Consider the following 26420-nt stretch of genomic DNA (forward strand, 5'->3'; position numbering starts at 1 on the left):
GCAGTTGCTTTCCTCGAACTAAACTTTTTGTCTTCGTCGCTGCCGTTTCGAGCTGTCAGCTACTGTGTCCAAACGGGTACAGTGGCATTTTGCCCTAGAGGTAGCTTGCGTTTCTGAAGTATTCGTGAAGACAGGTCGTGGCCGACCGAGCAAGGGAAGGTAAGAGAAAAACAAGAGCGGTGGAAGACAACTCGCATGGCACATAGAGGTAATTGATGTAAGGACCGATGCAGTGAACACGTCAGCCATTTACGCCATCAAGCACGGTGCTTCATTTCTCTTTTTTACCTGCACGCCGACAGAAACCTTCTCCTGCTGGACGGTTTCTGCATGCGCGCTGGTGAGGACTAAGAAATCTAAGCCATCGACTCACCTTGCACGTAATATAAATGCGAGCTGTTTTAAAATGTCAAGTTGCAAAGAAAGAAAGAAAGACTCTAAATAATTGTATCGTTGGAAACGTAAATGCACATACCGTATAAAACCAAAGAAACGTACGGTGAGAAAACCGTTCTCACTAGCGTTCTGGCATCACCCACGTAGTTTGACCGGTATGCAGTTCGGTGGCTATGAGGTTATGAAGGTTCGAACATAACTGCGCTCCTGAGGAAGAACGATAGCTTTTCATCGAAGATAATCAGGGCTGGAAAGCGACAGCTTCTCAGGAGTAGCGGGCCTTGAGAAAGCCACTATCTCTCTGGTGCCAAGTTGGTTACAATCTGATGGAAAGGCGGCTCGAATACAAAACAAGACGTTCAGTGACCGGCGATCACGCTCGTTTGGAGCCGTTAATCTCTCTCGAAAACAGAAGCCATCGACGCAGTGAAATGCCTGTCGACGTGATCTGCAAGCTCAGAGCCAAACACTCGGGGCGTTATCTTGCTTCGAGAAAACAGGCGCAGAGAGAGAGAGAGAGAGTTTGTGCGGAGAGGGAGAGGAAGCGACTAGGTTTACATTCAGCCGGTCGATCTTTCCAGAAATAGCAGACAGCACTGAGCGATTGTCAGGAAACAACGCATGCTCAAAGAACTTCGATTTTCCCTGTTTCTTCCTGTTTTGCTGGGAAAGCAACGACTTGCCACTGTAGAATGACTAACTGTATTTATGAGAATTACTCTTCATGTATGCTTTACTTTCTTCTAATACTTCCTCATAGTTATCCAGAAATATGTTTCATGTTTATTAGTGTGGAAATCCTATTTTTCCAATTCCCTTGTGTTTAACTGTGCTCATCCTTTGTTGTATTTGTTGCTGCCTGTAAAACGGGGCCATGGACTAGCTCAAGCCTTCCTGGCTTTTTGTCCACTGTCCTCAGCATCAGTTGTACGTTGAAATAAATTTGATTGATTGATTGATTGATTGATTGATTGATTGATTGATTGAGTGATTGATTGATTGATTGATTGAATGAAAAGCACCAGCCACTGTGGACTGGGCAGTTGCCTGTTTCTGCGCACACGCGTGTGGTTTCTCTTCCAGATCATTTTGGCTACATTCCCAATGAAGTGTGAATTGGGTGAACTGTCACATCTCAAAATATTACATGCATTTACAGAAGAAGATTCACAAGACACCTAGGTGAAATTCTTACTTACCATACTATACCAGTGGCATGCTTACTACAGGTTACAATATACCCGGCTATACAACCCACTTATAGCTGATGTCCGTACGTGCTGACCACTAAATTGTAGTCAAGTTGATAAATCGGTAGGCGATCTGTACGCGATGTAGAACATTCGGGACGAACTCTCATGAATGCTTATCGCTCCTACGTATGTCTTCAGAATTAAACAACAGTGCGCACACTCGATAATACGTGACGCCTGCTATTATCAGTAAAACGGTAGCAGTTGGTTGTTGACTCAGTGACTCCTCTCGAGCAACACGAAATGCCTCGTCCATCTGGTTACGCTGTCAGCACTAGTTCACGGAGTACAGCCCTTCCATCTTCCATTTGACAATGCAGCGCGCACCGCCTTTACCGCAATGTTCGTCTTGAAATGTGATTTAGTAAAAGAAAAAAAAACAGGAAAAAGATTACGGCCCAAGCACTCCGTACAGATGGTGAACCAGCGAAGCTAAAACATGCTGCCCCGCTGTTCGTCACTGAGTTAATCCCGACGGTTCCTTAAACGACGGCTTGGTAGGCTGCCGGATCCTCGGTACGCAGTTGCTGCTTGCGCTCGGCTGCGCGAGCCTGTTCTTGTGTCCGAGCTGCAGCATCGGGACGACGTAGACGAGCTCGTTCCGGTTCTGCTCGCGGCGTTGCTGATCGAAAGCTACCTGCTCCTCAGGAGTACATATGACGTGTGACTTACCCATTTAGGAGCCGGAGAGAAACTGCTGCGCACGCGCTCGGCTGCGACGGAGAGCAACGACGTCACTACTGGCGAAGCTAATCCAACACCACCTAGATAGCGCAAGGCCTTTTCACTCTGATCCATGAGGTCATGTTACCAGGCCCGACTGCCATAGAATGTAATGGGGATGCTCCGGGGTAGATAACAGTGATTTTGACGTCACCACTTTCATCACGCCAGCCTTGTCGATGGAAATTTCTTGCAAGGGGAGGTGACGCCACGCATCAGAGTAAATAGGCCTTGTGCTATCTAGGTGGTGTTGGCTAACAGCATGCCTCTTTTCCTCTCTCTTTTGAATGTTTTTTCGCGCATGCATAGGGTTGCATTGGAGGAGTTTTCGGCGCACAGGCGACTGACAGACGGATGAACAAAGCGGCTAGCCATGAACAGCTTCGTTGCAAAAGCAGCAAACAGCCGGGTCTCAGACCCAGAAGTGGCGCCCTTTAAAGAAATATTACAGTGAATCTGTTCTTGCGACTACATGCGATGGAGAATATCCATTTCGAATGTCGACAAAGACTTGTTGAGGCAACAATTGGGGTTAGTGCAGTAAAATACAGAGGGATGTTGGGAATGTCAAGAATGATGTGTCTTCATAGTAGAGAGCGTGATAATTAGGCGCATTTAAGAAGAATGTTAAAATTACGGTAATAGCGGATAAATGATAGTGTGTTCAATGGTTCACAGTTCCAGAATTATTGCGCCTGCAAAGGTAGAACCTCATATAAATAAAGGATGTTTTAGGATGAACCGTGTTGTAATATTCTCACAATTTGTGTATTCGTGACCCCTTAGAAAATTGTCACACTGCCTTCGCAGACTTTAAAGCGGTCCTTCGAGCCTGCGAGCTATATATATATATATATATATATATATATATATATATATATATATATATATATATATATATCTTGTTACGTTAAGCTGATGCGCAAGGATAGTTACAATATATTAGTGCGTAGGCCAAAAGTAGCCAAGTTGGCGACCCTATAGCGGGAGCACATCGTCTTCCTCCTATCCAGTACAGCCTAACTGTGGCGGCTGCTATTTCATATGTGGCATCTGTCACTTGTCGCATCACATGGTATGGACCTGTGGAAAGCGACATCAGGTTTTTGGAAAGGTCGACACGGTGGATGGGTGACCAGGCAAGCACCAGCGAACCCGGAGAAAAGCGCACGTCGCGATGGCGGCAATCACAGGGGCGTTGCTCCTGTGAGCTCTCTAGAAGGGTCCGGGCGAGCAGCCGCGCATGGTCGGCGCGTGCGATCGTGTCGCGGGCGTATACCGTGACAGAACGTGTGGGCAACGGCAGCAAGTTGTCCAACGGCCACGCGGGTTCTTGGCCGCATATGAGATAGTATGATGAATAGCGGGCGGTGTCGGTGACGCAATGAAGTATACGCGAACGTCATATATGGTAAAGGAAGATCCCAGTCGTGTTGGTCGGCCGCAACGTACTTCGAAAGCATGTCCGGTGATGATCCGACTGAGATGATCCGTGAGGCCGTTGTTCTGTGGGTTGTATGAGGTGGTGAATTTGGGCTTTGTCGAAGAGGAGCGGAGGACGTCTTCAACGACTGCCGAGAGAAAGCTACGGCCACGCTCAGTGACGGGGAGCACCGTTCACTAAAGAAAAACGATGTCCTAAAGTAGAAAGCCAGCAACGTCAGTAGCCCAACTTGTCGGGAGCGCTGTTGTGATGGCGTGTCACGTAGCGTAATTGTTAGCGACGGCTACCCATTTATTTCCTGAGTCCGAGAGAAAATGGCGCAAGGTCTACACTAACTCGGAAAAGCGGTTCGGGCGAGACGTCGCTTGGCTCGAGACGTCCAGTTAAAAGCGCGGAAGGCTACTTCCGGCGCTGACAGAGCTCGCAAGCGGCAGCGTAACGCCGCACGTAGCGGGCGAGACCTGGTCAGAAGAAGCGACAGCGTACATGGCCGTATGTGCGCGATACGCCCAAGTGCTCAGCCAAGGGAGCGTCGTGAAGTTGGCGAAGGACATTCAGACACAGGTATGAAAAGATGACTGCCAGAAGGTCAGGGCCGTCAACGACGGAAGGAGCGTCAGCGGAGGAGGAATGACGCATGCGCAGAGCGCCGAAGAAGAGAAACTAACAGCAGACTGGCGTGCCCGAGGTTATTCGCGTACGAGTTACGATAGGAGACAGACGTGTGCTAACAACGTGGTCGCCAAGGGAAGTGCGTGCTGTTATCCAGTATGACTAGGTCCATGGGTCTAGTGTGCCCGTCACCCATGAACGCCCACAGAGCGTGTATGGTGAAGAGGTCATGTCTGAGGCCTTGAATAGCAGGCCACCGAGTTTTACCAGAGTGGTTTTTACAAAGTGATTGCACGCTACGACAAATGTCGCAATGTCGGTGACAACTATTCGGAAAAATAGTGCATGGTGTGTAGTTCATGATGGCATGATGTTATTTTTTTTTGTAATAATGTTTCCATGTGAAAATAAATGACGATACTAATTTCGGAACGTCTCTCCTATAAACGAAGAGAGACAGAGGGAGAGAAAAGGAGAGAAGTAAGAGGCGAAAGACGAAGAGGTTAACCAGAAGAGTGGTCTGGTTGGCTGCTTTGCGGTGAACTGTGGGAAGGGGAAAATGTACAAGAGATCAGAAGAAAAGAAGCTGTCTGTACAAAGAACTAGGAAGGCAATTGGCAATGACTATTATTTATTTATTTATTTATTTATTTATTTATTTATTTATTTATTTATTTATTTATTTATTTATTTATTTATTTATACAATACTGCAGACCTTGGTGTGGCGCAAGCCTTCTGTTACGACTTTGCACCGCTGCACCACTATTACGACTTTGTGGTCCCGTAGCGCTCGTCACCCGTTTCGTGACAGAGCGTTGGTAGCGAAGACTCCGAGCCAGGCGTCGATGAGAATAACGAAAGGGATTTTATACATTATATACAGGTCATTGTACAGGACAAGATCGGATCGGCACTGGGGCTGAGAGCTCACACAAACGCGACTGTTCCCGCACGGCGACGTCCGGCGAAAACGCGTGACACATCTCACCCCAGTCGGGAGCGACACTAGAGAGTTTTAGTATTGGGGACGCAAGGCGTTGGGGCTCCAAGCGCTTGGGCGCGTTTGCGTTTGCGTACGCAAGCAGAAACGTGTTATAGGTTAGCGGCCCCAAACGCAAGCCGCAATGAGGTCGCATGCGCTCGCAGCACCACCAACGTCTGATCGTTGCTGCGTTATCATGTTATAAAATATGAAATGAAGCATATGAAGTAAAGTACATTAAACTCTTTTTATTAGAAGCAGTTAACAGAGAGGTTTACAGCGTCCGGGAATCGGGTAAACGCAGGCTGGGGCGTTGGGGCGGGGCCATGAACTAGAGCGGCCTGCATGGTGCTGCCACCTGGTGGCGCAAAGCTCAAACAGACAAAAACAGCTAATATTGCAGTAACCAAGTGTATTTTACTTTGCTGCGGGTATAAATTTTTGGCAGCAACACAGTTAAGCCAGTGCCGATAATTTACACCAGCAGCGAAGTAGAATAGACTTGGTTACAGCAATATTAGCTGCTTTTGTCGATTTGAGCTTTGTGCCGCCAGGTGGATGCACCAAGCAGGACGCTCCCGTTTATGGCTCCGCCCCAACACCTCAACTGCGTTTATCCGAATACCAGACACACTAAACCTCTCTAATACACATAAAAACGACGTCTGTCGACACTTGGCGAAAGATTTATTGGATTATCTACCCGCTAGCTGCTCGTAAGTTCTCCTACACCGCAAGAGTCACGTGGGTAACGTGACCTTAGGGGCAGCGATGTTTTCGGCCGCTCCAACAACCCAAGGACGTAAGTAGACGTAGCGGTCTGCGCGTGCGCAGTAACGTCGCCCTTAGTTCTTGCGTACGCAAGCCGCTTGCGTCCCCAACACTAAAACTCCCTACTGTCTCCCGGTGGGTCGGCGGATCCGGTTTTTCAGGTGGCGCGTCGCGTCTTTTATAATCCCCGAGGAACCATTGTCACTCAAACGGCCCAATACAAAGTCACCACTCGGCGGTCGTCCGAGAGGTCCAACCAGTGACCGCGCTGGCCACCCGGTTCAAAGTTCGCGCGCGCGGTGACCTCCATGCAAGAGGAGGTGCGGCGCCGGGCTGTCTGGCACTCGCTGACACATCTGAACACGTCGCCTGCCGATGCTTCTCCCGCAGGACACCGCTGCCTGACGGCTCAGCATCTTGACTTGTGAAGGGAGAATTTGGGCGCTCGCAGGATAAATTCTGCATCTTGCAGTTTCGGAATCCGGGCTTGTCGTAATGGCACAACACTTCCAAACCACCCACACGCTTTTAAAGAACACACTGGTGCTTTTATAGAAACTAGGGCTGACGTCGCCTGAGACCTGGATCCAACAATTCTCTTTTCCGTAAGGGAACGGTTCTCAAGCTGGTCGGGTATGGTGCAGAGTGCTTTTGTGCACGTGTGCTGAAACGAGGACAATCACAGAAAAAATGAACATTAATCTCTTTGTGCCCACGAACTGTACATACGGGACTTGAGGCCATTCCGACGAGGAAGCGGCTGGCATTTGTGAATGCTGCTTCAAACCATAGTCGATGTATATGTGAGTTACGTTGCGTCCTGGCATGCTGTATGGAAGAAGGAGCTTTAGATGGGGTTAGGTGGGGATCCAGGGAACAAAGGCACTAGTTTGTAAAGTGAGGCCAATTTTATTTGGCCATGTAAGGCCGTTTGCAAGCGTGCGAAGCTTTCCCGTGGCATCTGTTCTTGACATCATGATAGCAACGCAGTCGACAACGTGATGGCACACCGAGAGGCGGCATATCTCCACGGTATAATTCCTATTACACCGCAGTGACCTGCCAGCCGTTTAAAGACGACGTATTGTCCTTCCTCAGCTGCCCACGGTAGTCAATTTCTCTTACGTCCGCGACAGGATGTCCGTGGTGGACAAGCTGGACCACGGAAGACAAAGGACTTCACGGGTGCTTGCTTATTGATAAATTGAAGTGCTGCGCACGTGTAGTACATAGTATGTTATATCATAATTATACTTATGAAAGTGTTATAATTGTTGACGTGAGATAACGGTATACTGTTTCTACTCCAAGGTTCGCGCACACACACATGAGGCACTCTGTGTTGGAACTCAACTGCTACAATTTTTTATGGTTAGAAGTATCGAGCTGATAACGCTATTGCTAAGCGGTTGCCCGTACAAGCCAGCCGCAGCAGCTGCGACAGTTGTGACTCTGCCCGGTACGCGATTGCACTGATGACTAAAAACCTGATTTCTGGGTGCTAAAAAAATGCTGTTTCAGGTGCCTATAATAGGTCCTATAATAGGTGCAGTTTAGGCAGGTATAGGCACTAATATTCATTGCTTGCCAAATAGCTTTTACAGTGCATTGCGCTTTTATGATAAGTAGGTTAGCACGCCCTGTTCCCTAACTATTTTTTTATTTTTTAAAGGAACAAAAATTGTACTGCTCAAGCGTGTGACCGTTAAAAGCACTGCTGCATGGTTTCTCCCTCGACACAACAGGAAAAAAAAGTATGGAAGCAGTAGCAAACGAGCACCAGGGCGAGGTTTCCTGGCCTAAAGTTATGCCTTCGGTGAACGAGCTCTCAACATTCACAGATGTACATCCAAACGTTCAGTGGTTTCATGTCATCGAAGACTGACTGAAACTTTCTGCTAACTCTTTTAACAACCAGTGTTTTCTGTATAACCGCGAATCATTCGTGCACTACCACTAGGAGACGAAAGTTCCAAGTCAGGGTTTAGACAGAAAATTCGAGGTTCTCAATCGCATCAGCCAAAAATTTGAAGTGGGCACGCAGATACGCCAATCTTCTCTCCAGGACCTCCTCACCCAGTACAGCTCTGCGCTATCGTCTCCTGCCAAACCAATGATTACATCCTTCATACTCGCAAAATGTCTGTGTTAATGTTCGATGGCTCTTAGCCATGTATCCCAGCGTGTTCGAAATGTCTCAGACGGAAAAAGCACTTCCGGCAAGTCTTCACTGAAAGCACCATAGCGAAAAGGGGCCTTTAGAAGCACGGCATTTCCTGCTCCAATCAACTCGTTCGCTTCATTGAACCCCTTTCGGACTTCCTCACAAACATGATGCAGCCCATGAAGCCAACATAGGGCGTGTGTAATTTGTGGATAGAAAACTTTCAGCCCTGGCGTTATGGTGCCGCAATCTTGTAGTGTAGCAAAATCTTGCTGTTGTCAATTCCAGATGGATCAAGCGACTTCAACGAAGAGTTCACAGAGTACCCCAACGAATAGCTATCTCTAGCGGTACTGAGCTCACCAAAGTTATTGTTTTCCCGCCCTAACGCTTACCTTAAAGCTCTGTAAACTTGGAAAAATGCGTTTTTAGGCCTTTAAAGACAAATTAGGCGCGAACGCCGCACTAGGCACTTATAGGCACAATTAAACTACGCTTTAAGTGCTTAGAATGGCATAATTTATGTTTATATATCACATGGGTGTATTAGAACTTAAGGAAAAGGTATTTTGCCTGAAAATTCCGTCTCTTCTGATCACTTATGGGGGCTGCGACAATGTTCCGCCGGAAAGTGGAAACACCTTTTTGGTAGTTGTTGCTGTAGTTGTTTAAAAGCTTGGCCACTGAAAGACGGGCTATCCTGAAATCGTAGCTAAACACACGCATACATACGGAAAAAAGGAATACCACAAGGAATAAAGAACAATGTAAATAGAAGAAAAAGTAATATTCCAAAGTTTTCACAGTCGCTTTGAGTGAAAGAAAAACACAACATGCGTTCTAAACACGTGAAAATAACTTGGCATGATATTAGCAATCTATACAAATCATGCGTAATGCAGATCGAGTGACCTGTGACGAGTGTAGTCTCTGCTCATATTGAAGTAGTTCAGCTCAAAGCAAAGCACGCTAACCCCGAAGAGAGAGAGAAAGAGAGAGAAAGAAAGAGAGAGAATGAAGAGGAAAGGCAGGCAGGTTAACCAGATATGAGTCTCCGGTTTGCTACCCTACACTGTGGATGGGGGATAGGGGTTAGAAAGATGACAGAAAGGAAAACGCTAAAAAAGGAAAAAAAAGAAACACGCACATATGGAGACAGAAAAGTTACCATGACACCAAATAAGATTAAAAAAGCACAACACAAGAAAGCAGAAAAAATGCCAATGACACGACGAAGAGATCATAATGTTACCGTGATACGAAAATTGCGCCTCTTAAATAGCACTCATCAGAAGAAATCAAGGACGTCACTGTCTACAAAGAAATTGCACAAGGCTTTCACGGCTTCTTTCTGCTTATATGGACAGGATCACGCACAGAGCAGTTGTTGTTTTTTACAGAGAAGAGACACCTATCAAAGGTCAAGATGATTATGACGTGTCTTTCGATGTTGGTCAAATTGTGGATATTTGATTAGGATGCGTCCTACAGTATCTTTCGGCCTGTAAGTAGCTGCAAAGATGCTTACGGGATTCCTGGCGTGTTCTCGCACATAATGTAAGAGTGTGTCTAAATCCCTTTCTATCTTGAGGTTTGGGGAGAAGCGTAGCAAGGGTCTATGTTGTACAAGACATACGATTTTGTCCGTTCATCAAACCACATGGTATTTGATAACATGCGTCTCAAATCTTCAAGTGCTGTTTTTGCGTCGGATGAAGGAAAACTTATGGGCGTAAGTTCATTTAATGTATGTGGCGGATAAATGCTCGTGTAGGTCAAGCGCTGCGGCCTCTTTATGTCTCGAACTTTCATTCGCTGGAATTCAGGTTGTGATTCGGGAAAATGACAAGTCTGCCGAGTGTGTTTTACAGCGAAGCTGTATATGGCCATGTTCTAGCGGACCGATGTCCGTAGACCAAAAACCGTGGGCCGATGCCAAAGATAGTGAAATACCGGGTCGACCCGCAGCGGAGTTGAAGCAGACTTCAAGCACTCCACCAATTTGCAAAAGTAAGTTTAATATCTTGGATCTAAATACAACCGTAACAGATGGTAAGCTGATAAAAACAGATATTACATTTTGAGCCGCGTCGGCTATGTTTACGTTCACATCGTTCTCTCTTTGTCGGCCTTCCAAGCGCTTGCGTATCTCATTTCCTTCCACTCTCTCGTCGTGGAGGTCCTGTCGAAACGTCACGCGTGTCCAGTTTCCCCCGGTTCCTCGGAGCAGCGTTCCCGTCGTCCACGCGTATATAAAGATCACGGTAAATGAGTCCGCATCTATGTTAGAAATATTGTGTCACCTTTTTGTCGTATGCTAAACAGCTTCGCTGGTCGTCCAATTTCACAGAGTAGAATGGCTGATGATTTTTTCTTCTTTGCCCCGAATTTTGTTTCCATGACAATAGCACCCATGCACCCAGAAGTGTTCCCGGGTCGAACAGTTATGTTCTGTCGTGCGTTGTCATCGTCGTCGGGCTGACCATTGCTGCTTTTAGTGGTACTCCACAATCAGGTGGACATAGTGGCTTCTAGCGCAACCACCTAAAATTTCTGAAAAGTTTAAAAATTTGGTTGCAAGAAGGCATCCGAAACTGCATTCTTATCACGTGCCATCATCACACGCAGCGCTTCGATTGCCTGTTCTTCTGTCCCTCTGTCGGCGTTTTTTCGCGCTTCTTGTAATTTTCCAACCATGCAGATAACTAACCGAAAGTCAATCAGGAGGCCGACATTACCTTGGACTTAAGCCTCTCGAAGCTTTCACGAAAAGTGGGGCAGCCGGCAGGAAGCACACGCTTTCTCACCCACCCCCAATGAGCGCGCAGCACTTGTCACGGTGAGTAGCAAGAAGGAAGGCGCCAACAGTGTTCCGTGAGTGTAGCCAACGTTTCTGAAAAGCGGTGCTGGGTATGCCTTCCGAGGGGAGGATTCGACGAAGTAAACACCAGATCGCAGAGGTGGGACGAACGTGTAAAAATAACTTAGTAAGACCCGCCTCCATTCCCTCTCTCCAATTTTATACGCTCCTTATATACCGAACTGTCTCACCAAAAGTTCCGCACTGGAAATTGATCGAATACTGTGATCCCTTGAGCTACAAGTCCTTGGCGCTTGGACCTATGCTGCCTGTGCAGCTCGTTCGACAAAGGCGCTTTTAAACTTCCGCAGAGACACTGGTCCTAACGCGACAGGTTAGTCTATTGACCGTTGTGGCACGTTTTGTGTATGTTGTGTGTGCTATGCCGTGCACTGTGCATATCATTTGAATGTTCATCATGGCCATAGGGAGTGGCATGCTAGGCGTACCGCCAGGCAAACCTCTCCGGGATTTCTTAAAGAGTTTCTTTCTGTCCTTCTGTTTACCTCAAGTAATACATTAAACGCACCCGAAAATTTTCGTCTAGCTGGAAATGACACCTTGAGGCCGCTGCAAGGCATCGCAGCTGATCGTAAACGAAAAAAATTAGGTTGCAGTTTTCCTTTTGCTACTTTAGGAATAGGACATCCATTTACTTTATGCCTGCAATGAGCCGTGAACTGGGCCTTCTCGAGAAGCGCACTCTTGGTGAACTAAAAAAAATTGTGGCGTCAGGAAGGAGTCTTTATACAGTGCTTACACGACTAACTCTGTCAGGAGGCGCGACATTATATAAAAAATAGTAGGTGACCCTAATCTTTGACTGAAGTGTCTCTTAGTGGCACTCGCACCTCGGCGTTGGTGTTCTTTAGGTTAAGCGAGCGAATGTCTTAGCCCTGGCATGACATACGGGCGAGGAGCGAGGGAGGGCGAGGAGGAAGCGCAGCGCGCACCACCTGGCGGGGCGTAGCCCCTTAGCGAGCGACGCACGAAGCCCACCTTACGCGCCCTCTCCGGTGCTGATGTCATAGCATGTAAAGAGGGTACGCGTGCCGCCGTTGCGAGCAAGCGAGGAGGTGCGAGCCGGGAGAGGATAAGCGAGATCAACAAGAGTGACGTCACATCCACTCTGCTATACAGATGTCCAGTTTATGCCCGGCATCTGTTTTGCATTAATTAGCCGGTAAAATATCATGCCACTTTCTTGTGTGTGACGTCATTACTTTCCCTTCCAACTTCCAGGTTTCCGGGAATTTCCCCCAAGTCATGCTCTCGTGGCGGGTCTCTAAAGTCTCCGGACAAAGAAAGAGTTATAAAGAGAGTTAGCCGCTTTTAAGACTCTCTTCAAATATTACAGCACACAGTGCCTGTAAAAGAACCCGGGTTCGGTGAAGCAGGCTGCGTCTGACATGATAGAAAAAAGCTCAGCCGGAAAGAACAGATTATGGTTTTTCTGAGTGTCATATTGAACGGTCGACGATAAATAACACCCCGAGGTTATGTTGCCCGGCTATAGTTGGTTGCCTGCAGGCGGCTATATCTATTTATTTACTCATTTGCGTTGAAATACTGTAGCCTATAATGGCTGACATAAGAACTGATATAAAGGTTATAGTAACAGAAGTAAAAGTAACTACTCTTACATTACTGAAATATTTGACACCTTGCTTCCGTCAGGGCACCTAGAAGTTTGCGACTTCCAGGAAGCCTAAACTAGTCATGTCAAGCTGTGCCTAGCTGTAGGACTTCCCAGCCTTCAAAGCGAACGGAAAGGCGCGCTGCGAGTTTTCAACCTATTTTTACGTCAGCTGACTGAATTTACGACGCGCATTCTGGCCATGCGCAACAGTGGCCCCTCCTTTCTCAAGCCTAGGAACAAAGCGACTCGTGAAAACCGCAATGTCGTGTGATAGTTCATATTCACTTCATAGGAAAGGGTTTTTGTGCGCATAAAGCAAAAGAAAACGTGGTCTTCGTATTTTGTGTGTAAAATAACACACCAGTGAAGACGGCAAAAAAATATTATAAGAAATAAACTGCGAATGCAGGAGGTGTCACTATTGAATGCAGGAAATGTCCCTATTTCTGAGAAACAAAATCCTTTGCAGGCGATTATAAGTTGAAGGTCACAACGTTTCGCTTCGTGTTACCACAGTGATTTTAAAGATGAAATAAAAATACTAAGACAATACAACTAAAGTTGCACTTACTTCGGCAGAGTCTGTAACCGTTACCGCACAGCCCCTATTCGATCTACAGGATAGTGTCACTTGTACGAAACTCATGTGGTAGTATAATATAGTGATATAGTTCACTATTCGTACCCCAAGGTCCTCGTGGGGTGTTATTACCGGTAAATAAATCATGATTACGTGTAGATGTGCACCAAACCATAAAATATGGTAATGACCTTTCAGATATTCGCTTTTTTAAGACTCCTCTTTGCAGACTGTGCTTAAAGCTTTCGTGCTGTAAACCTAGGTTCGACAGCCATTAGGTCTTTCGCTAGAACGTAAGAAGCTTTTAGGATAGATAATGCATGCACTCTGAGCGCGTAGACATGAAAAATGAGGTCGCGCATTGACATCTTGTAGTTTTAGTATTTCTTTTTTGCTTTTCTAGCGAGTCTTTACAGAAACAAAATCTTGTGAACTTCCCGACACATTAAAGAAAGCGAGCGAACTGCGTTTCTTACACCTTACATATTTTATGGCAGAAACAAGTAACGCGAGTGCATGCATAATATCTACGCCTACAGCACAGAGGCCTACACGCCGAAGGTGCAGCAACAGTGAAAAAACACATTGAATTTTTACTGGAATGCCTTCGATACCTTTTCAACGCGATAATCTTCTGATACAATTATACTTAGAGTGGTTTACTGTCGTTCAAAGGGGAAAAAAATATATCCTTGATGAAGTGTGTAACGAATAGAAAAGTACGTACATTTTCAAAGCAAAGCTTTGCTTGCATTTTAAGAACTCTGTAGATGGCGGCGCCATCTGCCACGTACGTGAAATGTGCTGAATCATGGAGCATACTTTTTTTCAGTTCTAGTAATTTTTTTTTCTAGAGATCAGATGAACAACCTGCCGACACGGGCACCTTTACTCACAAGGGCAAATGTGTTTATCTGACTTGGTGTCCAAAAGAACTAAAATAGATGGCCCTCTTCAGACTGTGTACAATGTGACGCCTCGGAAGCCTCTGCAGAACATATCCTCATAAAATGTCTACAATTCGACCAACATCGGGAGATATGTTGAAGCCACTGTAGAGCAAAGAAACACAGACAAAAAAAGACAGGGCACGACACCCATGGTGTCCTGTCCTCTTTCTCGTCCTTGCTTCTTTGCGCTACATGGCTTCAATACATATTAACCAACTCGCCCCAAGAAGAAGTTTTGCTATCGGGAGACACTTCAAGGCCGTCTGGACGCCGTAACGGACGTCCCTTTTCTGAGAAAAAATTACTCGGTCTCTGGTCCGGTCGCTGTAAACAAAGAGAAGCTGTAAAAGCCTCGCGTGATTTTCTTGTGGACAGTGCTCTCACTAGTTCCTTGTGAATAGTGCAATTATGTGAGATGATTTATGCCTGGCAACAACGTCACAATTACTGACTTTGTCATGCCATATGACATTTTTTCTGCTTTGATGTGCTTTTATCGCGTCAAAAACTTCTTGTACGCTTCGCTCTTAACAGATACATTGAATCACCATATTAACCGTACTTGTCACAGGTAATACGTTGACTCTGTGTGGTGCATGCATAAATTTGAAGTTTTTATTAGGATCTTTGTATATTTAAAGAGTTAGTATAGGAAGTTTCACTCTTTGCGATTGTAAAAGCTTTTGCCTATCTCTTTTCATTTTTTTATTTATACAGTTCCTTCGTATAGTTGTTAATATGCGTGTCAGTTGGCTATATAGCAGGCTCATCAGTAGCCGAACGTCCCAAAGTGACACAGTTAACAAACAAACTACACCACCACCACCACCAACAACAACAACAACAACAATAAATCGCTGAAGTTTTCCTTTAATTACCCCATAACAGTTCAAGCACATTCAAAACGGTGACTTAGTAGCTATTTCTTTCCGCTTCTGAGCACTATGTCATGGGTTCAATTCCTGAGCGCAGGAATTCCAGAACACAGCACAGTGAAGAGAGGCTCTCGGCCTTGAATACGTGTGTTTAGATACTTCCACCGAACCTCGTACAACAGCACCTCTAAAAGCTGTCGGGTTGATTTGGAAGGTTAAACTTCATGTATCGATCTGTTTAAACATAAAGCCAGCCAAATTTAGGTGTTGACAGCTTCATGGGATATATTATTTATTCTATCACGTGACAACGCAAAAACTTCCTTTCTCACGAAGTTTATCGCTCTGGCAGGGAAGCTGCCATGCGTTTTATTTAAATTTGTGTGTATGTATGTATATTTTATTTCCACAAAAACTAAATACAGCTTTGCGGGGGTAAAGTGGGGAAAAAAGCTGCTCGTAGCAGCTTGAACAGCCCCAAATACACGTGATCGCTGGCTCCTCTCGTTCCCTATTCGTGTTTTCGTATTGTCGGAGAATAAATAGGTTGGATGAATTTTTTGTCGTTGATGCATCTGTAATCGATGGGAGGACAGAGGGAACCAATTAACTATAAGGCGTCGTCTTCAAAGACCACTGTATGTTTAATGACATCCGTGTGTTTCGCGATTCACCCAAGGACGAAACTCCTGCGCCTACACAGCACAGGCACTTGCTGTGCAATGTCCGTTGAGCGAACACACGCACACATATGGGCCGCTTACAAGTTGACAAACTGACAGCCATCACTGTTAGAACGCGCACTGCTGTCGCCTTGTAACCTTAGCAGGCTTCTCCGCTTTCCATACGCGGAGCAGGTTGAGCTCATGAAAAGAAACAAGCTCAACTGTTTCTCTTGGGGAAATGGTAATGAGCAGAACTAGTGGCAGGCACCTCAGCGGCCTGCTTTCATCTTCGGTTCTAGTTGACAGTAGAATCTGCAGCCCTGGAAGCCTCGGCGCCGAGTTTTCATAAGTGCCATGCCACGACTGCTGCCTTAGTCACTTCATTGGCTTGGGGCTGAAGTCGCATAAGACCATTAAAAGTGAATGCGCGTGCATGGAGTCTGCACGCACTAACATTCACGGTAAATAATTCCTTTCTATATGTTACGTAGGGTGTCGTTCCGTAAGGTGCATCCGAAGATACGCTGCTGAATCTTTGGCCTACAAAAGTACTTGCAGCAGAACTATACGGGAACTTGTACGCACTGTATCAGGCATGTATTTTTAAATTAGCTCCAACGTATGCTCTCTTTGTGATAAAAAGGCACCGTGGTTTCCTATTTTCAAATTGCGAGAAATTTATGCCATGAAAGATATTAGAGAAACACCATGGTGCTCATATGGGCCTCCGCAGGTTTCTGAATGTTAAAGTACACCGGCATGCTTAGGCCAAATTTAACGGTTAGAATCAAATACGACTTTTTGAAATTCGAACGCAGTTACTCCTTGTTGTTGTTGAAATTTCGTTATTATATCATAGAAGGAAGGTAATAGAAGATAACGGACCCATGGCCCCAAGACCTACCACAAAATAAAAGGCCTATTTAATCCGCTGCATTAGCCCGTAGGAGCCGAACTCTTCTACGACGAACATATACACTTTTACAATAGCAGAATTCGTAAACCCAACCCATGCCACTGAATAATAAAGGTATTATACATTACTGTATTGATAAGCTTGTGTCTAGCAAATGTGCTCGGAGGAATAGAAATAACACATGGTTTAATAGAGATATAATACACTTGCAGTGCAAGTTAGAACTTGCTAGAAAGATAAAAATCCATGGTGAGCTTGTTTCATTGAAGGCCCAGCTAGTTTCTTGGTTATCGAAACTTAAGGCGAAATACCTCAACTACTCACTCCCTAACTTCTCCAAAAGTAACCCAGACCGATTATGGCGGCACTTCAATGACCGGCATAAAAAAATCTCAGCGATATCTCGATGTACGGCAGTATTCTCAATGACACGACCAAAATAGAAAACCAGCTGAATCATTATTTCCACTCCGCATTCGAAAGGGCCACCATGCCGATACGAGCACTAATTTATTTTTAACCATAGCTGCCCATTTCATAATTATCCGAAGGTGTATTTTCTTTATTACTGAATCTTAAGGCTAAATCCTCTGTCGGTCCAGACGGTATACCAAGCATATGTTTGCCGCGGTATGCTGAACTTATTGGACACATCTTGGTTAATTTTTTTCGCCTTTCCTTCAATGATTAGATTCTTTGTACTGACTGGCCCGGCGCGCGTAGTTCCGGTCCTAAAGAAATGGGATCGCATGCATGTGGAGAACTATCGGCCTATCTCTACAACTTCCGTTCGCGGTGAGCTTTTAGGGCACATCATCGCGCATTACATGATGTCATTTATAAAAGAAAACAACATTTTGACTGCTTTTCAGCATAGTTTGAGAAACATTCTGGCAACCACCACCCAACTCGTCACCATTATTCACCACTTCACAATAACACTTCATAAGGGCGCCCAATAGATGCTACTTTCCTGAATTTTGGGAAACCCTTCGACTGCGTTTGTCATGGTAAACTTCTCGTGAAGCTATCTAGCATTGGTCTGGCCATTATTATATTTAACTGTATTCGCTCCTACCTAGTTTATCCAGGTTGAAGATTGCAGCTGTGAAACTCTGCCTGTAACCTCGGGAGTTCCCCAGGCTCGCGTCATTGGTCCTGTCTTGTTTCTGATCTTCCTCATTGGCATCGTTCCATCAATAGACATGTCCACTATAAGCTTAAAGAATTTTTGAGATTGCTGCATTCTTTTTAAACCAATTAAATGTGGGAATGACAAACAGTGCTTGCAAAGCAACTGTCTAACTTCTGTTTATGTATATACCTGGTCCAGGAGAAGACAGGAAACACTCATTCATCGATTACGGCTGGGTGTGGCATACACCCACCGGTACCTTCACAAGATTGGACAAGCACAGGACCCTGAATGTAGCGTCTGTCACACTCTCGAGACAATAGCTCACGTACTTTGCGTGTGCCCTCAATATGCGGCCGAACGAAGAACACTTAAAACTGCAGTGGACAGCTTGGACTCCCGCCCCTTTTCAGAAGAAAAGCTTTTGAGCGCGTGGAGGAGTGTTCACTGTGCCCAACGTGCCATAAAATCACTTTTGAACTTTTTAAGTGAGACTGATAAGTCTCACTTAAAAAGTCTCACTTTAAAAAAGTCTCACTTTAAGTCAGCACGTCACCGCCGTGCTGACTTAAAGACGACGGCAAGCCTTCGACGAGCCCATTTGCTCAGTGGTGGTGGCAACGGACGGAACGGCTCTACAGTGATCGCTATCCTCTGCTTTTGCAGGTTGGTTTAATTTCTGACTACTTTAACGTACTATATTGCTTCTGCCACCACCACTGCTGCGTATACTTCCTTTACAAGTGCTTTATAACTTCTGTTCTTTTGAACCGAAATGTCGGAGTTGTGTTTGGTCTGTAATGAGCTGCTCCCAGATAATTGTGTGAATCCAATGTGTTCTGAATGTAACTACAGTTACCATTTGGGAACATGCTCGGGCATAAGCAAAACTGCCTTCAAAGCTAAAGATGATACGTCAAAAAGAGCATGGAAATGCCAAACATGTCTAGTCTTAGCTGCCCGTGGGACTCAATGCGCAAGTGGTAAATTTCGGGATGAAAAAGCACTGGAGAAGGTGCTCATTGAAATTAATCGAAAATTGACTCAGTTACCTGTAATTCAGAGTAGGGTGGATGCTCTTTTTTCAATTAAGGAAACGGTCGACAAAATGGAACACTCCATTGAGCATCTGTCTGAACAGTACGACATGGTACTTGCAGAATTAAAAAAACAATCTGCAGAAATCCTAAGCCTTGGGAAAAGAATCGATGTGGTGGAATCCTCTCACAACAATCAGGAAGTGTCTGAATTAAAAAAACAGGTCGCCGCCCTCGAACAGTACAGTAGAAGACAGAATCTAGAAATTCAGGGACTGCCAGATGTTGAAAACGAGAATCTGCTCGCTAGGGTGAATGAACTGGCAAATAAACTTCACCTTCCTCAGTTGACTCGTACCGACTTTGAGGCCTTACACAGGCTGCCTGCCAAGCCTGGTAAGGCCTCGGTAATATTAGTTCGTTTCACATCACGTGTCATGCGCGATGAATGGATGGCAAAGAAAAACGAACTTACAGCTGCTCAATTGGCGATACATTTCAGAGACAATTTGACACCGCAGAATAAGAAACTTTTGTGGATGATGAAGGCAAAGGCGCGGGAAATGCACTACGAGTTCGCATGGCAAAAGGATGGAAAGCTTTTCATGCGTAAGGCATCTGGCCAGCGGGCAGTGCGCATCAATTGCGAAGCTGATCTTGATAAGATTCGTTGAGCGGCCACGAGATTGCACTGCTTATAATTTTCGTTGTTGTGATTTCTGCTTTCGATGACTGACTTCACTAAGGTTATGTATCACGATGTTTCTTCTTTTAAATCCCTAGTACATACCCTGCGCAGAAAAATCGATAACATGTCAGTTTTCCACGCAAATATAAGAAGCTTGAGGAACAAGCAACTTGAAACAGAGGCATTTTTTGAATCCCTTGATTATAATTTTAATTTCATAGCATTTACGGAAACTTGGTTTCAGAATGTTCAAGATGTTGTACACTTTTCCGGCTATAGGTCTGAAGGTGTTTATAGATCAGGTCGTAGAGGTGGAGGAACTTCATTGTATATTAAAGATGACATTGCCTATGATGTCTTGTCGCAGTTTTCTGGTATTACTGCGCATTATGAATCAGTCGTTGTTAAGAGTGCTGGAACAGTCATTGCTTCAATTTATCGCCCGCCTTCTGGTGAAGCTACAGCATTCTTTGAATATATTACGTCTGTTTTTGAATATGTGTCCTCTGCGATGCTTCCCATTGTCCTGGTTGGTGATTTTAACATTGACTTACTAATAGACAGTTCACAGTCTGGACAATTTTTAGACATAATTGAGTCATTCTCTTGTACAAATGTTATACGCTCGCCGACAAGAATAACAGGATTAAGTCAAACTTTGATTGATCTGTGTGTAGTTAGTCATGATGAAAGTGATGTTATACCTGGCATTTTTTCAGTCGATTTGAGTGATCACTTACCTGTGTTTTGTATCTTTCCTGTTCCAAAAAACAAAATACATCCTGCTCGCATTCCCCCAGTACCTTATCGTAGTTTTACTCAAATGAGTCTCTCTGCTTTTCACTCGATGATCGAGTGTGTTGACTGGTCGGATGTTTATGAGGAAGAAAACGCAAGCATTTCATACGACATCTTTCTGCAAAAAGTTAAATGTTGCTATGAAGAAGCTTTTCCTTTGCGTTATGCGAAAAAAGCACATAAAAAATGTAGAAAACCATGGGTAACAAAAGAGTTACTTCAAAGAATAAAAGCCCGTGATATGATGTACCGTCAATTTATTAATCTAAAAGATATCTTCTAATTCTAATTCTAATTGAGTATAAGAAAGATATTCTAATTGAGTATTGAGTAAAGATATCTTCTAATTCTCTTCTAATTGAGTATAAGAAAATTCGAAACAAGTTAAACTCTGATCTCAAGAAAGCTCGATGTGAATATTACAAGAATAGGTTTATTGCTGTTTCTCATGACCCTAAAAAAATTTGGAACACATTACGGTTGCTTATTGGTCAACAACAGAACAGCATCCCTGGTACACTAATTACTGATGGTGTCGAATACAGTAAAGAGACTTTGTCAGATAAATTCAATTCCCACTTTTTATCTTCAGGCGCATATTCATCTTCCAGCACTCAGCTAGATGCACAGAAATATGTATCCTCTTGCATTACGAATTCTATATTTATGTCTCCTTGCAGTGAATTAGAGATAAACTCTTTTCTTAAGAAGCTAAATAAAAATACTGCTGCCGGTAATGACGACATTAAAGCTACTCCAATTATTTTCGTTGCTAACCTTTTATCAGCACCGTTGCAGCATATTTGCAACAGAGCATTATCAACAGGCATTTTTCCAGTTAATATGAAAATAGCTAGGGTTGCGGTCTTGCACAAAGGTGGTCCTTTGAATAATCTTAACAATTATCGACCGATTTCGGTGTTACCTTTATTCTCAAAGGTTTTAGAGCACATAATAAAAACAAGAATAACCAAGTTTCTTGATGAACATGAATTGCTTATCAAGGAACAATTCGGCTTTCGCGAGAAAAAATCTACTGAAACAGCTTTACTTAGTATCAAAGAAAAATTAGCAAAGAATATTGATAGCAAGGTGTTCACCCTAGGAATTTTTTTAGACTTCCGAAAAGCATTTGACTCGGTCAAGCATAATATACTGTTTTAAAACTTACCACATTACGGCATTCGAGGGGTAGCTCTACAATTAGTGCGCAGTTACTTAACAGACAGGCTACAGTATACGTTTCTTCACGGGTATAAATCTCAGCTACAGCCTTTGAAATTCGGTGTACCACAAGGTTCTATACTCGGTCCACTCTTTTTTACTATCTACATAAATGATATCGTGCCGGTACCACAATCTTCCTCTATAGTTCTGTATGCGGATGATACCAGCTTGTTTTTCTCTGGAAGCCGTTTAAGAGATTTAGAAATCGCGTCGAACGAATGGTTGATATCGCTTTCTTACTGGCTTGAGTGTAACCAGCTAGAATTAAATGTTAGTAAAAGTAAATATATTTTATTCAAAGGCAGAAATAAACGCGAAGATTACACCATTTCTGTTAGATTTAAAAATAATGACATCGAGCGTGTCCCGTTGTTTAAATTCTTAGGTGTACTTTTTCATGAAAATCTCAGTTAGACACCGCAAATCAACAAAGTACATGCCAGTATGTCTAGATCAATTTCTGTCTTATATAAACTTAGGTCTCTAGTACCAAACTGGCTAAAGCTCCAGTTATATTATTCACTAGTTCATTCCCATCTCAATTACTGTCTCTTAATATGGGGTACGACTTCAGGAACGAACCTTGAAAGGTTAAAAATTATACAAAAGAGAGCTGTTCGCTGCATAGAAAATCTGGAACGAACTGAACACACTGCGCCATATTTTATCAAGCTTAAATTGCTTACTGTTAACCAACTTTTTAATCTGAAGCTCGCCTTGTATATTCGCAAGGAAATTGGAAATCAATTGACTAGTTATATGGCTCATTGCTACCCTACTAATTTTCCCTATGATCTCCGACACGAGCGATTTAGAATACCGTTATTTAGAACCATTTACGGTAATCAAACATTGCTCTACCTTATACCTAACTTTCTCCGCAACAATAGCCATATCCACGAACTTATTGAAAACTGTACTTCTATCCACAGTTTAAAGAAAAATGTTAAAATTTACTTACTGTCTGGTGCTCTGTCCTAAATAAATTCTTGAGTTTAAAAAAAAAACCTTTTTTATTGTTCTATAACCTCTGTGTTCTGCTGCGTTTTCTAACAGTTATACATTGTTAGGAATTATGTTACATTTTGTATAACGCTTGCACAAACTTTGTACTTTTTAATATGTTGCCATTTATGTACGCGTTTGTGCTCCTTATGGGTTGTTGCTGTTGCATTATTGTGTGATTCCGTTACCCAATTTAATATGCCTAATCACGATATTACCTCTGTTCATGAAAATCTTTTTGTGGCGCTTTATTGTACAAAGCCATTGTTGTTCCTTTTTTTATTCTCACTGCTTCTGAGCAAATGCATGGGTGGAGGGACCTTAGTCAGGCAGAGCTCATCTGCCTTTTAGTGCTTTCAACCCAGGCAATGTATGTCTGAATAAACAAACAAACAAACAAACAAACAAACAAACAAACAAACAAACAAACAAACAAACAAACAAACAAACAAACAAACAAACAAACAAACAAACAAACAAACAAACTGGTTTAGACGATCGCCTCTAGAAGCTGTGAGTCGAGCAGTGAGTGCGAAATGTGTTTGCGCAATAACTTTTTGTGACAAGGTTACTTTCTGTATGGACAAGATTACTCTTACGTGTATTGCGTCTACAGTGTGCATCCGCATATTGGACAACGTGTATATAGTATCTCATTGTACCATAACATAATCACCCGCCACCTACCTTTCTTTATATTTCCCACTTCCCCTTTCCCCAGTGAGGAGTAGCAGGCTAGAGACACGCTCTCCAGGCCAACCTCTCCTCCTTTCTCTTCATTAAAATCTACTCCTCCTTGGTCTATGAAATTAGGCATCAGTAAATCCGTCTTTATGCGAACCACAAATAAGATAAGTGCATCCACGTTTGGTATAAGCTAAATAAGAATCCCTTGAGTGAAGTCGACAAATATAAATGCCTGGGAGCCACGATTACTATTTGCCTACATGCCATAATGGCTTAGTGGTTGTGGCTCTGCGATGCTAAACACGAAGTGATGGGATGAAATCTTGGCCATGGCAGCCGCGCTGCAATAACGGGTAAATGCAAAATCACGCCCGGGGGGGGGGGGGGGGTGTACTGTGCACGTTAAAGAACCCCAAGTGGTAAAACAATCTGGAATCCCCCACTACGGCGTGACTCGTGATCAGATCGTGGTTTTGGCACGTAAAACCACGGAATTTTTTTTGCCTATGCCTTTTCTTTGTGCTTAAATATTTTCTTTATTTAGTTGTATAATTTGTACACGTCTGTTCCCTATGTCCATTGTTCGCCCCTCCTGCTTCGTCTTCGTACCGCAGTTTGCACTAAATAATTAAATAGATATGGTAGACTCCTCAGGCAAAAAAGGTACTTCCTTCAGCTCTCTAAACATCTTGTTCCGCTCAAAAATTACCAGTGAAGTGCCAAATATCCGAGCTTATGTTTTGTAAAATCAACTTACGACCGCGCACATTCATCTCAGCAATCGACACTTTCATATTTTCGGCCACTTCTCGTTACGTTGAGTCACGATTCTGCACTCCCATCTCTCATTTGTAAGCGTGTTCGAGGCGATGTCTCTGCTCGGGCGCGTTAATTGGGAAATGATTCGCTTCGGTGCCTGGCATTTCCACGCACTAAGGGCAGACGTTCTGTGTTAAGCAGGTGTGTGTAGTCACATCCTCTCTGGAACGGGAAGTACTGGGTACAGAAGATCGGTATTCCGTACACAGCTTGTACTCTGCAGTGCTGCGTTATGCAAGCTGTACGGCTTCACATATTCACGAACGGTATTTGCAAAACTGTTTTCGCCTAAGAAATGTCCGTAATCTCTCGGCACCTTCACTGTCGTATCACCGACTATGATGATTGGCCATATCATTGCTTAATGTCGCAAATGGCACGTATCGCGCAAATAGCTCAGACCCACTGGCGCTGGCTGTATCTTTCAACGTAGTGCACGGTGTTAATAAGGGTGGAGTGCAGTAGCCATGCTTTCTTTGCTTCCTAGCGACAGATGAGGCGCGGCACTTGGTCGGAGAACGTTCATTAGTCAAAAGGCATCTGTCGTCGCCAGAAAAACTTTTTGCTTATCAGGTTCGCCACGCAGCAGCTTAATCAAAAGGGCATCGCACTGCCTCCTCATATTCTCGCATTCTACTCCGGGTAACCGGAGCTCAAGAAAAAGAAATTAAAGATTTGAGCCGCTATGCATTGAGTGTGTCTTCAAATTCAGCTCAATAAGCGTAATAACATGTTTGAAGGCTGATAACATGGTGCCACAGGCGTAAACAGACAAGGAAGGTTCCATATATGAGAGATGATATATTGAGCAGAAAGGTGTCGTGTTTGCCGGACCAGGCTCGCAAATGTGAATGCCCCCAAAATAGGGAGCTGGTTTAGTTGCTACACCGGTATCAAGAAAAAGTTGGCATTTGTTTGCTGTTTAATCCCCCCTCCCCCGCACGCAAGAATCAGCAATGCATAGAACTGTACAGAAGTGGTAAGTCATGGTTTTGAATACACAGTGCAGGTTAACCATTTCGTGTGCTGAATATTTTCGTTGAATGCACATGATTGGGGAAAGCGGTGACATTTCGACTTCCTTAGCAGGCGCAAAAGCTCTCGCTGCCATCGTCCACGATCCGGAATCACAGGAGTTCACTCGACAATCAGCCACGCTGTAAAGGCTGAGGAAGTACCGGTGTTGGTGCAGCAACTGGGAAGCGCGAATGTTTATTCGGGCTCGCTACGGTCGCTTTTCAATCTGGTAAGTTACTTTTTCGAGACATAATTGTGCCGGCAGTCATGATAATACCTGTGTCGTCCCTTTTACAAACAAATTTACAGGCTGGTCATGACAATAGTGTTTCCAAATATGGCTTGTTTGCAATTAGGTTATAAAAATATGATCTTGTAGCTCACCAAATAAGGGAGCACTAGCAAAAGCATGCTTGACCCCGGTGCCACTGTTTCAAGAAAAAAAAAAGCGAAATTTCTCCCCTGCTCGAGACACTGTCTACCCGTCAGAAAGAGGCTGGCTGTGCTTGCCGCACAGCATTCAGTTTTAGTTTATTATATTTATTTATTTTTAATTGAACAAGCATTATCTGCTTAAATGTACAGATTCTTGTGGTAAACACGATGAGTGGTGACTTGCACATTCTTTTCAACCTTGATTACAAATTGTTGAAGATATTTTTACGGGAAAAAGAAAAAAGTCAGGACAAACAGAACGTTCGTATTCTGTCGTCTTTCCTTCTGCTTCTCTCCTATGAAGCACTCTAATTATTTAATTATGTCGCAAATACAAGTAGTGCAATTTTCTGCACTACTGCTTTTGATTAAGAACTTCTTACTCTTTTGATTCCAGATATCTGCAGTCGCTACAATGTCTGAGTAGATAAAAATTAGCTCGTTGTGGCCCTATGCTTAGATATAGTGTGCAGATATACGCACTCAACATGCGCAGCGAAAAATCTTCTGTCTGTCTGTAGTTTCTATCCTTATGTGCTGCCATAAAATTCAACAACAACAAAAAGGATACGTCTGAAGCTTGCACTAGTGGTGCAGGGCTGAAGTCAACAGTGGAGTTTGTGACAACCTAGATTTTACATGGCTAGCCTAAGTTTGTAGGCTGTGCAAGGTTATGCTAGGTTTTGGTAAGTTGTTGTTAGGCTTGGCTAAGTCGTTGCTAGGTTTCGCGAGGTAATAGT

General features: G+C 44.1%; 1 long non-coding RNA gene and 1 pseudogene across 1 annotated transcript in view; one reads left to right on the forward strand and one right to left on the reverse strand.

The window, feature by feature from the left end:
* LOC139060212 (uncharacterized) overlaps nucleotides 1-26420 on the forward strand; it is a 228066-nt gene that overhangs the window by 129350 nt on the left and 72296 nt on the right. The window lies entirely within an intron of this gene.
* On the reverse strand, nucleotides 10267-10445 carry LOC135902394 (U2 spliceosomal RNA; annotated as a pseudogene).

This window comes from Dermacentor albipictus, chromosome 5, assembly GCF_038994185.2.
Source record: "Dermacentor albipictus isolate Rhodes 1998 colony chromosome 5, USDA_Dalb.pri_finalv2, whole genome shotgun sequence".
Taxonomy (NCBI): Eukaryota; Metazoa; Arthropoda; class Arachnida; order Ixodida; family Ixodidae; genus Dermacentor; species Dermacentor albipictus.